The sequence below is a fragment of the Humulus lupulus genome, chromosome 7, assembly GCF_963169125.1.
Source record: "Humulus lupulus chromosome 7, drHumLupu1.1, whole genome shotgun sequence".
NCBI classification, from domain to species: domain Eukaryota; kingdom Viridiplantae; phylum Streptophyta; class Magnoliopsida; order Rosales; family Cannabaceae; genus Humulus; species Humulus lupulus.
The window spans coordinates 95,564,771-95,579,989 of NC_084799.1; positions in this window are offsets into that span (position 1 = coordinate 95,564,771).

A 15,219-nucleotide genomic window follows, 5' to 3' on the forward strand; every position below is an offset into this window, starting at 1 on the left:
AAACCAAACACTAAATTATAAGACATTGGTTCTTTTTTTTAGTATGAAGTCATGTGTTCATGTATATGTGTGAGAGAGAAAGAGAAGAGGGAAACGATAGAGAAGTTAAACAAAATTTATATATGTACCATACTAATCCAACCATAACAGTAATAAAATTGTTGAGATTAGCTTTTGGGACCTAGCAACAATAAAAAAGAGATAATAGTGATAAATACTAAAATCAAAAATCATTAACATGCTACTGTACAAATTGATGGCACCAATATCACCCTTCATGAGTCAAAGTTAACAAAAGTTTAAGAATAAAATTCCTGTTTTGCTACAATATGACACTGTGTCTACACATTTTATAAAACAAAACTTCACTTTTGTGTTATTCAATATCAGCAACCTTCACACTGAAAGGCCTCCCAAAATCTAAAATTTCCTTCAATCAAAACATTAAAATGAAAAGACAAATACAACAGAAGAAATGTTTCTTTAGACAATTAGCTTGCTGAAAATGCAAGTTTAAAAAAGTTGTATGCAAGCAGCTTAATGCACTAAACTTTTTTTTTAAAACAAAAAACCTAGTATTAATAAATGAATATACAATACAAGTGAGTGGATAAAACAACCATATGAATCTCATGGAAAACAGAAACTATGAAAAAAAAAAGTAGCATACTCTTGCCAGTAGCAAAGTTAGTAACAATAATGAACAAGCTCAAGCATTGTCTCGTTGATTAAGGCATCAAAATACATTCAACATCTAAAAGATAAAAAAAACACTCAAAAAACATGTTCATCTGAAAAATGGCTTAGATATCATTAAAGTGTGTAAAATTTTATATTAAATTCAAGATTTAAATTGGAACCATATACCACTACATTAGCATCCTTATTTGGTTTTTGTACAATAATCATTTATGTTTGAGATTTATATTTAAAAACAAAAAATCAAAATTCATTGTTTAGTATTCAATCAATACCTCAACTACACCTAATTGAATATGGAAGATTTACAATCAATACGCACTCATAAATGAATAATCACTATTTTGGCTAAAATGTGTGGAAAGTGTTTAAGATTGATATATACTTGGTAATAACTTAGAACACTTTGTATAGCTTTATACTATAGTATATAATTGATGTTAGGTATATATCCAGCTTAGAAATAGGTCTAATTATAGCCAAAATTAAAATAGAGTCGTTAGAAGGGCATTGTTGAAAATCAAGAAAAGTGGATCTGAGCAAAAGCGACGAGCTGTTTTCAACAAAGTGGTGAGCTGGTTTGCCAAAACCAGTGAGCCAATTTGAGAAAGAGAGCAATCTCTCTTTCGCCATGTTTTTTCAATTTTAAACTTATGCTTCAGGAAACAATTTTTGTATGATTCAAAGTGTATAACACTTAACTGTAGTTCATACATAAATTTTCGTTTCTGAAAAGACTTATTAAGTGATTAATTCAAGTATGATGCATGAAAATTCATTAACAAGAGTATAAACTATATTTAAACCTTAAGTATGCTAGTCTTGGAATCTTATATAAGGCATTCATTCAAACACCCTGATTGCATAAACTGTAATCTATATATAATGTATAAATTGTTCATTAGTTCATAGCATTGAGAAATGGTTATAAACTCAGATTTGTTCTTACAATCAATGGCCCTTTATAACTTTATTTATCATAGATCTATGGCTCTATGAAAAAGTAAATGGAATGTTTAGAAATCTCAACCAATATATAAATATATATACAAAAATTGAGTTCTATAGCAAATGGAAAGTTTCGAAATCTCAGCCAATTTTCTATCATCATCCAAAAACAGAAAACTCAGAACTAAGACAAAAACATATAATATATATATATATATATTTATGTATAGTAGCACTCTGTCTTTCATTCTCAGAGTTTCTTAGCAGCAATATTCAGAGATATTTTTTATATCCAAAGAAACAGATAGCTAATATGATGTAAAAGATGACTTTTAAGATAGCTTTTTCAAACCCTAAAGGAAGAAGGGAAGGAGAAGGGGGGCAGATAAGTTTACAATGAGGAAATCAAGAGAAAAAAGGTATGCGCATAAATAAATTAAGTAAGAAAATTGGAATGCATCATTGCGGAGTAAAAATAATCCGAGAGTAGATTGAAAAGGAGAACAAAAAATTGTACCTGTGACAGCATATAGAGCACATAAAGCATGGCAATCAAGAGAGCGATCCTGTAAAGAAAGAAAGATAGGATCAGAAAGAGTACACAGTCGTTACTCCTTAGGAACTAGAAAGTTACATCTAACATGTGAGAAATAATCATAGCAAAATTGGAGTGTATAAATATCATATGAATGAAAATACATATAGCTTATTAGCTTTTATGTTTAGAAATTTAGTTGACGCATTGGCATGAGAAATTGAGGTTCAATTCAAGAAAAAAACAAAGATGGGGCACAATGATGTGACCTACTCATCAAGATACCACATAGATGGGTCACTGATGTGATCTACACCAAGCTTAACACTCTCAAAGTCCTATTTTAATCGTACCAGATAAGCCTATACCATTTGAAATATAGAACCATTGTGTCTAAAAGAGTGATTGCTTAATCTAACAATGATAAGATACAGTTCAGTATACACAAATGTCAACAACACTTAAAACATGGTGTTGCAGGGATTCTTGGTTTTGGCCATTTTCTAGGAGCTTTGTTGGAGTTGGCAGAAAGATCTTGTGTTTTTGTAGTCAAGGTTTTCTGAGAGACAGAGAGAGAGAGAGAGAGAGAGAATATTTACAGTTGTCTCTTCATGGTTTCCTCCACCAAGTATTTAGGAAATAGGAAGCACTGCTCTCTGTTTTTTTTTAAATACCAAATGTAGTGTAATCAAAACTATTTTGTTTAAGTTATTTTATTTTATTTTCTTGTAGCTAGGTGAAAATCCATAGTCCTCAGCCAAGTTCTTTGCCTCTTTTCTAAAAAATATTTTTAGTTCCTAATAAACATAGGTACATAAGCATGAACATGTGCACGTATATACATACATAAAAGTAATATGTAAGTTTACGAAATTTAAACACCATAACAAAACCATCAGATTTATCTGTGAAATAAAGATACTAAAGGTCAAATCACGAAAAATTCAAATCAATCGCATACCAACATTTCAGATTGGGAAGTATAACTTTGCAAGACAAGTATCCTTCAGGCAAAGCAACTCCCCTTTGTTCAAGATATGATTAAAGAATTGAAGCTTGTTTTCTAGTCTCCTCCACCTAAAAATAAACAATATGAAATAAACAAGTTGAAGACCAAAATCCAAACAAAAACACTTGGAATCTGTAGATTTGGTTATGCATGCATATCCATGGCATTACTCAATATGTATACATCATTTATTTCCCCATTTGAATCATTACTTTTGCTTTTGCTGTCAAATACCATGAGTATCACATAAACAACCAAGTAAAGTGAACAGCAAACTAAACTAAACCAAAGACAGTAATAAGCAAAGGCATTTGATATATAAAAGTACTGAAATTAGAAAGCTCCATTCAGAAAGCATTGCTTTTTAAAGCTACTTACTAGGTTAGGAAGATGTTCTGTTTTGTTTTTGGTCTCACACGACCAGCTACCATCCGCATTGATCAACACAAATCCAACAAGATTCTTGACAGATACAACCACTGCCCCTCTGCACCAAAAACAGAAAAGTAACAAGTTAGTAAGCAGAAACAAAGCAAATTGAGATGAAGTAAACATCTTTGACCCTTATTCTATTATGTTGACCTAGTTAATAGGTACTGGGAAAATCTTTTAAAGGCCAAGAAAAGAAACTTTATTAATTAATTGAATAATGTTAAAAATATCAAGTTCCAAATGGTAAACCTAAGCACAATAAAATGCTTAAGGTAATTTAACATGAACGGGAACTCTGCCTATTGGAGTGAACAACACACACAAACACTAAATTTAAGTTTTACACCACAGTCAAAAGTTAATAGAACCTTGCAAGAATGCTGGGGACGACCAACAGATAATTAATTAGTGGTAAGAACAGGCTGCATTCCTGCTGGGTTGATATTAAAAGTAATATAAGGCTCCACTTCAGTGACTGGAGAGTCATCTCTGTGAGCAAAATAAAGTCAATAAGCTCCAATATGTAGTGCAAATAGCTTCAAAACCCATATAAGTTAATTACCAACCAACATGCAACAACATATAATTATCTTGCTAATATACTGCATATATTTGGGAAAAAGGAATTATAACCCCAGTTGACACATGCATAACTTGCTGAATATATGAAGGACCAAAAATCTTAGTGAATAAGTATTACCTAGCAGCCAATGCAAGTTTAAAACCATTGTATTGCAGCTTTACTTTCCTGCACCTTCATTTACCACAATTGCCCACATAGTGACCAGGGTAAAAACACCCAGCAAACCTAATACATATGGACCCTAGCTCATAATACTTCCTGCAACAAATATTGAAATGCTTAACTCAACAAGTTCATTACTCCCGAGTTTTATAAATATCACAAATACAGTAACACACAGACATGACGTTGTATCAAATAGCTAACCACATTTTACTATTTCACAGGTGTTCGTGTTCACTATGCTATCTTGAAATCTAATGGGTTTATTACATGTTTGTTGCAGTCACACATAAGTTGATATCAATAATTAACTAATGAGTAGTCTACAATTTGTTAATCTTACAATCTTGACAAATCATCAACTACAAAATAAAATGAAAAAAGCTAAAAGGCACTAGTAATGTCTCACACTAATACAAATGGATCCCACAATGATAAATATTTCATGTTTGTATTAGTTGTGGTATTGGTTAGTAGTGATTCCCTAATGCTCGAATAAAATTCATCATAAAATTGTGAAGCAAGAATTTTGGCTCACTGCTTGAGATGAAAACTGGATAACTCTTAATCTTCTCTTGAGCATCTAAGCCTTCTTTACGTAGCTTTACCAATGAAGGAATAATGTGACAAAGCACCTGTGCATCGAAGTTTGTGGTGTTAAAGCATAAACAGGTTAAAAAGCAAGGCAAAAACATATATATTAGCATTGCTTCTCTATACAAAAAGCGTGGGATTTCCATAAATAATGAAAGTAAGAGATCTCAATTCCCAACTAGAAAATCAAAGAAAAAATATACCAACTATAATGGGAAGCAAGGAGGATTTTTTTAAAGATGTTTAGGTAGGAACCTTGGCAACCTAGTAAATTTCAACTTAGTATCAAGATGATAATTAGAAAATTTTTGGTCACAGCAAACCAAGTATTAATGATAGAATAAGAAATATTACTAACTATCCCTATTGAAAACAGAACATAGAAATTTCAAGGTAAACCCAAATCAATTAACAGAAAAACCCACATACAAATATCAAAAATAAAACAGAAGCTACAACAAAAGAGGCCTAAATTACCATAGATATAAGAATAAACTAAAAAAAAAAGACTACCGGAACTGGTAGCTCTGTACAGTTTCCTTCAAGGTCTCTAGGGGTTCACTCCGTTTGGAGCCAAAACACGATGCTCTAACAATTATAAACACAGTTAGTTACCACTTACCAGTTGGTCTTGACAATAGTAATGAATAATTGGGAACCATTAGTGTCTGGTCCAGCATTTTCCATTGATATAATTCCTAATGGTGAACATAAAGAGAAATTTTAGTAATGATAATAAGAAGTTCTTGAGGTTTTGGGTTATCTTTTGAACAATCACCATTTTAGAATACAAGAAGAAATCTGTCAAGGAGAAGGGTATCCAAAATATGTGATTCCCTAAAATATCACAACAACAGTGAATAAAATTTTCCTTTCATTTTAAACACATCTCTCAACAACCAAACTGTAGAAAGAAAGTTTTATGTTTAAAAGGAGCAACATATCAATTCAGTTGTGATTGACAACAATAAGTCGTGATTTGAAAGAAAAAAAATCTATCTACATCTTTGTTAACGAGACTCAAAGAAGACAAACAACAACAAAAATATAACCTAATTTAAATCAAACACAATGATCTAAGTTAAATTCTTATATAAGTTTGCTTGTTTGTTCTTCAGCTCATGATTGTTCTTGGAGGATCACTTGCCTTTATCATAGGGACAACTATAAGTTGGAGATCATTAGCTCTAACTTGTAAATAGTTATTACAATCAGAGAAAGTAGCAGATAGAGCAGCTATTCCTGAGTAGACATCAGCAGGTTTGTCTCCTACAACAATATTTACTGCAGCTACTCCCAACTGAAAAATGACAAATAAAAGACAACTTTTAGTTAATAGGAAAAAAAATTATAAGATGCGATTTTAGTGAGTACAGATTCCTTTGATGCATTATATTCAATATAATTTTTCGTACAAAAATAAAAAATAAAAAGAACATGCTGCAAATTAGGTAGACAAGAAGGATTCACAAATTCAAAGAAAACAACCTTTATATTACAGCTTTTGCACTCTGCGTTTTTATTTAACTTGAATAAAAGAGATGTTGGGTACCTTGTCCCTTCCCAGGGCAACATAGTGTTGTAGCCCATTGCACGAACCATCCTAGCAAATTGAACAAGAGGAAAATGATTAATTTTTAGTTATTCTCTGTATAATAAAACTATTATTCACATGGTATTAAAATACAAATATTCTGGTTGCCTCTCAACTTTTTTAACAGCGACAAAATAAAGAAAAATATTCATCTACTACTATAGTAACAATTATCAAGAGCTCATAATCTCTAGCACACATGAGCAGGAAGCTTTATGTTGCACATTGAAACAGAGGCCACAATCCCACATATCTTAATCTATTTTCACAGAAAAGCAACCCCAATAGCATATTATTGGCATAATGCAGAAAAAACTCTGTGCAACCCAAGTGCATAAAAAACTCAATGCAACATATCAACGTCTCTACAAATCGTGCTATAGACTCCAATGGAACCAGAGAATATGAAGAACCTGCTTCATATTCTTTTCTTTTCATGGAGTAATACCATGGAGTAATAATGATTCATTTTCTTTTCAATAAAAAGAAAAGCATGCAATGAAAAACTGTGTTTTTTCTAATAAAGTAAAAAACTATGTTAACAAAACCATTTCATAATAAATGCTACAATATTAAATTTTCACTTTACTTGATTAAAAAACTATGTTATAAAAACCACACAATTCAGCTGCTAAAGATTTGGCTGTGAAAAAATATGGGATAAGTTGATAACTACCCATTTTTTGTGTAAGCTAACCAAAAATAACTACAAAGCATATTTAATTACTTTATACCCATATTAGTTGCATATTGAATATTATATATATCATTGACATCATCACATTCAAGACTTTGTAAGCCTCGTAATCATGTATATATGGAGTCAGACTAATATCTACGCATATTGTGGTAAGTGTTCAAATAAAAGTTATCTTAGTTAATGAGCTGAATGAACTAATGATCACTCATAGTTGACAAATTCATTATGGTGTGAGACAAATTTTATTAACAACAGGAAATGGCTCTATAAAATTAGACCTGAAGAGTAGCATAAAGATGAGCCATTATCGAAGTGAAATGTGGAGAAATTAAAAACAAAAACGTAAAAGGAGTACTGGTATGTATATGAAAAGTATGTTTGTGAGAGAGTCAAGGGAGATTTCAAACAAACTTCTCAACCCCCTACTCCCCAACCACAAAGCTCAATCCAGTAGTGATCAAGGGTCAATAAAAAAGACAATCTAATAATGATTAGAAGAAGGATTTGTAACCAATTTAAGTACTTCAAATTTAACAAATATGTTCTTCCTTGACTTTGAGATTTAATTACTATGTCGAGAAAATTCCTTAAAATAATTGTAAAGGCAATAAGGATCTTACCAGTCAAGCTGAGAACACAAGAACACATTGTTGTGTAGAAAATTTGATTATGAATCTCCATATCATAGCCTTTAAACAGTTTATCTTGGAATGTGCTTGTGAAGCCATCAAACCTGTAGACACAATCAAAAGTACGATAGAATTAGTATCATTCAATGGTCCAAGCAGCATCCATTGATAGAGTAGATGTATTAAGACTATCTGGCTTGTGTTAAGATTTGTAGTAAAAAATAAGCAACTTAATTCAACTGGGGGTCAGAAACTCTGAACTTGGTAGATTAATTAGAGACCAAAATAAAACAAAACTCAACAACTATTATATATTTTTTTTAGAAAAAATGAGATATGGAATCATGCATTACCTCTCAAGAATAAGGCAAAAGACATAACATTTATGGGCTAACCAGTTTAACAATGAACTAAACTACTCATGAAAATCTATATATTAAAAATAACAGAGCAACAAGACCACAGCAGGGTCCCTCCCTGAGGTTACAAAAACCAGAAGCCATAAGCAACTTCATTTGATTGTCTATTAATATGATAAAACTTACAATACTAAAAAGAAGAAACTAAATTCAGAATTTCAAAAGGAGGACTCCAAAAAAACCAATCAGGAGGGACTTTTCCGGCGGCCAAGGCTTGAACCTCAATAGCAGAGTCTGATTGACCACCAGCCCTGTGCCTTTGCCCACTACAGCCAGCCTACCTCAATCACTATTAATCTTCAATGTTTACATGGTTTAGAGAAAGCCTGAATCCAAAGTCTGAATGACTAAATTCTCTTGGAAAATTTTAAAGATTCCACACCTTTATAGATTCTACAGATAACACCAACAATCAAGCTTAAATTTGTTGGGTTTATCAAATGATGTCTTTTGGTGTCAATTAATATGATCTTTGCTTCTGAAGATATATAACCGATCTTACTAAACTACTTAGTTAAGAAAATTTATAACCCGAAAAGAAAAAAATAAAGGAGAAAAAAAATGATACAAAAAGTAATGAAATATAAAGGCAAAAAACATATGGATCCCACAAGGGCTAGTCTTCAAGCAAGTTTTATGGCACATGATCAGCCAAGAGGTCCAAGACAAACCCAACAAAGTAGGCTTCGGAGCCCATCGGTACCAAAATCCCCAAGTGTTTCAAATGATTCTTTGTTTTTGTAGTTTTAAAAGAAAAATTAGGATAAAGACACCATATATTGCATATGAATTCCCTATTGAGTGCTGACAAAGTGAAGAACAATTTTACAGACATTGTCATAATTATTTTGAGTTCCATTGTGCTTCATGAATGCGATTTTGTTCTCCTAATATGTAAAGAACGCCCCAGACTAATACTTACAAAATATTCGCATAACATAGCTTATAAAAGAATACCATCCATTGTTAAAGTCTCAGGGGGACTTATTTAAAATCATGCAAGTTGGCGCCATAAGTTTAAAATAAAACATAGGTTTTTATGCAAATTTCAAAGAAAACCAATTAAGTTAAATAACAGAGTCCCACTGATAATTTAGGAAAAAGTCCCTCAAAACAAAACATAATTTAAATGGCGTTCTACGTTGATCGTTTTATCGTCCATAGGATTGCCCCACGCCATACACCCCATGATGAAGAACTCCTCACGTCACCACGCGTGCCATAGAGAAATCCTATTTGCTACCTGGAAGGAAAGTAAGGGGGTGAGCTAAAAGCCCAGTAAGGAAGTACAAGCAAGTAAGCAAGTAAGAAAAACAACAAACAACCAAACACTAACGCTCACCTAAAAGCATCATGGTGTATCATAACATAATCGTAACATTTCATCATATCATAACATAAATGTGGCATATCAACATATCATAACATAAATGTGACATATCAACATATCATAACATAAATGTGACATATCAACACATCATAACATAAATGAGACATATCAACATATCATAACATAAATGTGACATATCATCATATCACAATCATACAGCATACATGATGAGCATGGAACGCTAGTTGTCCATGTCACCCTATGAGGTAAACAGGAGATCACTGGTCCTTGAATAACCTCGGCGCGTCCGCCCTAGGAGTCACGTCTCAATGTCCTTAGTAACTCGTTCGATGTATCTGACATCGAAAACTGTTTGATGTATCTAACATCGCATTTTGTTTGATGTATCTAACATCCATACACATATCACATTCAACAAATCATCATATTAAGGCATTCATAATTTCATAACAGTTCATCCATATAACAGCCTTACCATTCATAGCATAAAATCATAAAAATCTATCTAACTTCCTTACCTCAGGTCCAAGCTAAGAATTTCACAATCTTTCAACGAGCCTATATCATAATCAAAATAACGTTTCTTAGGTTCATAAAATTACTATTTTTCCCTTCCATACAACTCATGTGTGCATGGGCCATGCACTCATGAATACAGTTACACTAAAACATGCAATTATCACAAAAAAGAATAATCCTCGTTCTACCCATTTTACTAACACGATTGCTTTATAAAAATTACATAGTTGAATAATAATCATGATTTTGGACGTAAAAGTTGATTTGCATGTAACATGCATACGTGGGAACGTTGCGTAATAAAGACGTTTTCAAAAACGATAATTCTACATTTCTTTTATTATTTTAAAATCAATAGACATATTACATGCTTTATTTTCTTAAAATTTCTAAGTTGATTAAATTTCTCAAAAACTTTATTTTATTTTATAAATTTATTTTATTTTAGCTCAAAATAAAATATGTGACATTTTCATTAAATAAATATTAATTTACCAAGAATTTCCCAACAAGCTTGGATTTAATTAAAATACCTATTTTAATATGTTTCTTTAGAAAAATATATTTTAAGTGTGGAAAAATACATTTTGATTTAATTTATTTAAGACTTAGTTTTTAAGTAGTAAAAACTCATATGTGACAATTTAATAACAATTGTTAACCTTTTTAAAACAAACTTTCAGCCACTATTTATTTTATTCAAAAATCACAAATAAATAGAGTTTAAATATTTTTCTTAATCAAAATAAAGAAAAATCATTATTTATCAAAATATGCATTTCATACCATTAAAATATCATTTTTCAATATTATCATAACTTAGGAAAAATAATTTATTCCAAAAATTAATCAAATTCATTTTTAGTGAAACTTACTTCACATTTTATTACAAAATTCCAGCAACCATTTTTTATCATTAAAATCACCATATTCAATTTTATAAACTCATTTTTTCTCAAAATTCAATAAAAATTCTGTAGGAAGTTAATTGAGTAAAATATCATAACATGAGACTTAAAATCCTCTTTTAATTTCATAAAAATTAACATATTCATCAAGAACATTATTTATGCATGCAACTCATCTTTTTATCAACTTTTACCCAATTATTTGAAGAAAAAAAACAGCAAGCTTAATTCTTTGTAAAACTCAACCTTTATCTCAAAAAAATACATAAAATCATTCATGCCTATAATCTCATTATGCTCTTATAATATGCATGATTCTACCAACATAATCACATGAATCCTTTTAAAATCATTTGTTGCAATTCTACGAAAACCAACAAAACTTTTTCAATAAAAATAGTATATAGTAAATTTATACCATATTCACATATGCCTTATTTTAACCTAGCATATTTCTATCATTATTTTCATGCATCTTATAATTTAATCCTTCAAAATATAACATGCATCTAACAAAATTTCATGATCAAGATATCAAGATTACCACTTATTCTCTTACCCATATATCATAGATCCTAAAACATGGATCAAACATATTGTAAATCACACAACATATCAAGAACACCCTTGGGTGCACCTAGGCCGAAATCACCAAACAAGTATTCATAGATTATTACAATTTTTTATGCATAGCAAAATCAACATCACAACCCTTAAACACAAATCATACTCTCACAAAATCCAAATCCTATACATCAATCCTACCAAAATCAACCATTAGCACCATTAGCAAAACCTCATATACAACCCAACAAAAAACAATATAAGGCTAAGGAAAAGACCATTACCTCTCTTGATTGTAAAAATCAAGAACACAAAAGATCAATACCCCAAACTCCACACCCTTGTTCAAGCCTAGGGTTTTTATGGGAAAGCCACCATGAGGAGAAAGAAGAATCCAAACACACACAAAACATAACACAAATCAATATCATATTATCAAATAAAGAGATTAAACAAAGAGAAAACAAGAAGACATACTCTAGGGGGTTCCTCTTCACTTTCTTCTTCCTTTCTTTCTTTCTTCCTCTCTCTCTCTCTCTCTCTCTCTACACGCCACTCTCTCTAGGTCACGGCAGCCACACACACACACACAAGAGCAATGGCTCTTCTCTCCTTTCTTAGCCCCTTTATCACAAATCCTCTCATAAAGTCTCCCCAACAATATTAAGGTAAGTTTCCATTTCTCTTTTATTTTCTTTGATTTCTCTTTATTTCAAAAAGATACAAAGGGATAAGATATGATCATGCCTATCCCCAAATGATCATGGTCTTCAAGTCTTGATTTTTTTTACCATCTTAAGGAAATATTCCATTCCCACTAGGTCACACGCCCTCTTCCCATTTCCCCTTTCTTTTTTTCTTTTTTTTTTTTATAAATAAATTAACCTAAATAAAATCTAAAATAAGGAAACATAAAATGTGTAGAAAATCTACACATGTGCACCATGCTACCATGCACTAGCACACACTAAATCACTAGGGTGCATTACTATCTATCATGCACCTTAGTGCATTCCACCATAGCTCACATAATTACCTCATTTGTCACACTTAAATAAAATGTAACACTAGTAGTAAAATAACATGTTACACAATTATTCACTTATTAAATTAATTAACCAAAACATTTCTAACAATTAAATAAAATAACAAACAATCAAATAAAACAAATAAACAATTAAATAAAATAACAACACTTAAATAAAACAATTCATCACACTTAACATTTAAATCAAATAAAGCACAAAATTTAAATAATCTAAAAAAAAATTTTGGTGCACTACATAATAGAAGAGAATTCTGTATAGAAATGGGATATATATACTCATTCTTAAAAATTCCTTGAGGTGAAGTAGATTAAAAGTTTTTTCTACCAGGAACAAATCACAAGTATATTCCCAAAATATATGATATTCAAATATATATAAACAATGAAAATATATATAATTGTGCTTCATCTTAATCAATTGATTATTCTCCTTCACACCATGGCAAAGAACTAGCACATTTCCTCATTTAACTACAACAATATCAAGGTTCAATAACTAGCACCTTTCCTCCGTTCGCCGGGGTTGTTGCTCCGAGAAAGAGGCGTCACTCACGGCTGTCACAAAAACGGTCCGCCCATGCCCAACGTCTCCGTTGCATGCCCAAAGTGAAGAGAAGAGAGTGAGATTCAGAGAGAGAGGAGTGATAGCGACTGAGTTCTTCGGAATGAAATGAGAAAGAGATGAGTAAAAATAGAGGAAGATAAAGGACAGCGACGGCTGGGTTTGTTTTAGTAGAGGGTGATAATGCAGATCAGGAATGGGGAAAGAGAAGATGGGTAGAATAGAGGAAAAAAAGAGAGCTCTGGGTTTTGGTTAAGAGAATAGAACGGGAAGAGGGAAAAGGAAAGTATAACACAACATTTCATTTTAGTTTGCCACTTAACAATTTCAAAGCCCGCTTTTTTTTTTTTTAACTTTCATTATTATTTACCGCTTTTATTTTTACGTTAGATATTATAATACTTTTTTAATAAACCTATATATATGTGTTGTGGAAAGTGGTATTTGATGTAGTGTTGCACCAGGGTTTCGTTTATCATTTAATGATGACGATGAAAGTGATGGAATCTTCTCAGCTGTGAGTTCCTCCAAAACTACTTTGCTCTCATGTTTATAATTATTCATATAGTCATGTTCAAGGAAGGTCACATTTGTTGAAACAAATACCTTTTGATCCTTTGGACAATAGAAGTATCCGCCTCTTTTTTCTAGAGCGTAGCCCACAAAAATGCACACTTCAAACCTTGAATCAGGTTTCCCTAATTTAGGTCTAAGAACATCAGCAGGACAGCCCCAAATGCGAAAAGGGTGCAAAAGAGGTTTGTTTCCATTCCACAATTCCAGTGGCGTTTTTCTTATGGTCTTAGATGGGACTACATTCAAAATGTAAGTCGCCGTCTAAAGTGCATATCCCCAGAATGAGAGAGGAAGTGAAGAGTAGCTTAATATAGACATGACCCTGTCTAACAAAGTCTTGTTTCTTCTTTCAGAAACACCATTTTTTTGTGGCGTTCCTGGTGCTATGAGTTGGGATAGATTACCATGCTCCAACAAGAAATCTTTGAATTCTAAATCCAAATATTCTCCATCTCGATCATATAGAAGTGTCTTAAGAGTATTACATAATTGCTTCTCAGCTTCAGCTTTGAATTCTTGAAACTTAGAAAAGGTTTCAGATTTCCTAAGCATTAAGTAAGTATGACAATATCTTGAGTAATCGTCAATAAAAGTGACGAAGTACTCATACCCACCTCTTGCTTGTACATTGATTGGACCATAGACATCGCTATGTACAAGCTCCAAAGGTTCTTTAACTCTATTGCCTTTTGCTGAGAAATGACGTTTTTGTCTTTTATTTCCTTGAGGTTTTGCTACTTTGAATAATTCTGAGTTATTAACCGTTCATTCAATTTAATAAAAGTGTTTAAAGTCTGAATATTCAATTGCATGTCTTAATAAAAATTTAGAATAATCAAATTATAAATAAAATATTCTAAAGCCAATACATGCAATCAAATTCAAAATACTAAAAGAAATAAACTAAGACACTGTTCAAACAACATTAAAGATTTCTCTTAAGGGTAGGTAACCATTTGGTACCCGGTGTTTTTGCAAAGTATCATTTTGGTACCGTATGTTTACAATAATGCTCATTCCCCGTACTTTGAAATCGTACATATTTGGTACCATATATTATAAAATAGTACATATTTCATACCCTAAACTCAAATTTAATTAATAAAATTTTACAAATTTAACAAAAATTTTATCAATTATATGATTTCCAAATTTATATTTAATTACTTAATTACATATAACTAATGACAGTTTGGTCATATTGACAAAATTTTATCTATCTAATCCTAGTATAGGGTACCAAATATGTATGATTTTAAAATACAGGGTACCATATGAGCATTATTGAAAATAGAGGATACCAAAACGATACTTTACAAAACCAAAGGGTAACAAATGAGTAAATTTCCTTCTTTTAATAATAACTAACAAATGTTAAAATAAAAGG